Source organism: Panthera uncia, chromosome B1 (genome assembly GCF_023721935.1).
Source record: "Panthera uncia isolate 11264 chromosome B1, Puncia_PCG_1.0, whole genome shotgun sequence".
Taxonomy (NCBI): domain Eukaryota; kingdom Metazoa; phylum Chordata; class Mammalia; order Carnivora; family Felidae; genus Panthera; species Panthera uncia.
Genome location: NC_064811.1, coordinates 156,854,553 through 156,856,657, shown reverse-complemented (window position 1 = coordinate 156,856,657; position 2,105 = coordinate 156,854,553). Strand labels below are relative to the sequence as shown.

Genomic DNA, 2,105 nt, shown 5'->3' with positions numbered 1-2,105 from the left:
TTGACTGATTTTTACAAAGCATACACTTATGTAACCACACCTAGATCAAGATATGGCACTCTAGATATGGTACTCTAGAAGCTTCCCTCATTGTCCCTTCCCAGTCAATTCTTTCCCCAGTCCCATTGCAAAGTAACCACTGTTCTGACTTCCATCACTATAGATTAGTTTTGGAATTATTAATTATGTATTCCTGTGTCTGCTTTCGTTTAGTCAGCATTATATTTGTAAGGTTCATCCATGATATTATATGCCTTAGTAGTTCATTTCGTTTTCATGGTTGAGTGGTATCCCATTGTACGAATAAAACACACAATTTATTCATTCATTCTATGTGTTTTTTTCTTTTGGCTTGGTATTTTATTGATAGTCATGACAAGGTAGGGCTCCCCAAGCCCCTCCCATTCTTCAGGGGGTCTGGGATGGAAACTGTGTAGAGGTCGGGAGACTCTCACTGTGTTGGGGGATGAGTTGGGGCAAGGACTCCCCAGAAGCTGAGGGCCTCTCTCTTCTCTTGCTCTTGCTAGGGATGGTGGCTGAGGGGGCTCTTACTCCTTGGAGGCCATGTGGAGCATAAGGTACACCACCTGATTGCCATAGCCAAATTCATTGTCATACCAGGAAATAAGCTTGACCAAGTAAAGTGTTCATTGAGGGCAATGCCAACCCCAGCATTGAAGGTGGAAGAGTGGATGTCACTGTTAAAGTCTCAGGAGACAACTTGGACCTCAGTGTAGCTCAGAATACCCTTGAGGTGGCCCTCTGATGCCTGCTTCACTGTCTTGATGTCATCATATTTGGCAGCTCTTTCCAGGTGGCAGGTCAAATCCATGACTGACAAGTTGAAGGTGGGGACATGAAAAGCCATGCCAGTGAGTTTCCCATTCAGCTCAGGGGTGACCTCCCCTATAGCCTTGGTGGTGCCAGTAGAAGCAGGGATGATGTTCTTGGAAGCCCCTTGGCAATCACATCACAGCTTCCCAGAGGGGCCATCCATGGTCTTCTGGGTGGCAGTAATGTCATGGACTGTGGTCATGAGTCCTTCCATGATGCCAAATTTGTCCTGGATGACCTTGGCCAGAGGGGCCAAGCAGTTGGTGGTGCAGGAGGCATTGCTGACAATCTTGAGGGATTGTCGTGGTTCACACCCATCACAAACATGGGGGCATCATAAGAAAGAACAGAGATGATGATCCCTTTGGCCCCACCCTTTGACTGAGCCCCAGCCTTCTGCATGGTGGTGAAGACCTTAGTGGACTCCACAAGATACTTAGCACCAGTATTACCCCATTTGATGTTGGACGAATCTCACTCCTGGAAGATGGAGATGGGATTTCCATTGATGACAAGTTTCCTGTTCTCAGCTTTGACTGTGCTGTTGAATTTGCCATGGGTGGAATCATATCAGAACATGTAGACCATGTAGTTGAAGTCAATGAAGGGGTCATTGATGATGACAATAACTACTTTGCCAGAGATAAAAGCAGCCCTGGTGAGCAGGTGCCCAATATGGCCAAATCTGTTTACTCCAACCTTCCCCATCATGTCTCGGGGATGTGGCTGGCAATGAACCAGAAGTGGCTGTCTGTTGAACAGGGAGGAGCAGAGAGTCCATTCATTCTACTGTTAACAGACATTTGTGTTGGGTGTAGTAGGAGTGTAATTGTTATGTCTTAGGTTATGTACGTGTTATAATAAATACTTCCAAAGAATTTTCCACAATGTCTGTACCAATCTACATATCCACCAGCAGTGTGTGAAAATTCTAGTTCTTCCATATCCTTGCCAACACTTGCTATTGTCAGTTAAAAAAGTTTTTTTAGTCACTATGGTGGATGTAGTGGGTTGTTTCTCTTTATATCTATTTTAGTTGTGTCCAATAATTTTTGATGTTATTTTTATTGTCATACAGTTAAAAATATTTTCTAATGTCCATATGTATTGCAAATATCTGGTAATGTTCTGTGACATGACTTTTCTCTTTATTAATGGTATTAATGGTATTTGTTGCTGTTGCTGGCTAAAAGCTTGATATTTTAAGGTAGGTTTTTGTTTTTACATTGACATATGGGTTAATTAGAAAAGTATATTCCTTAATTTTTAAC

General features: G+C 42.9%; 1 pseudogene; it reads right to left on the bottom strand.

The window, feature by feature from the left end:
* Nucleotides 1-469: 469 nt before the first annotated feature.
* Nucleotides 470-1,542, bottom strand: LOC125924002 (glyceraldehyde-3-phosphate dehydrogenase-like; annotated as a pseudogene).
* Between the last annotated feature and the right edge of the window lie 563 nt (nt 1,543-2,105).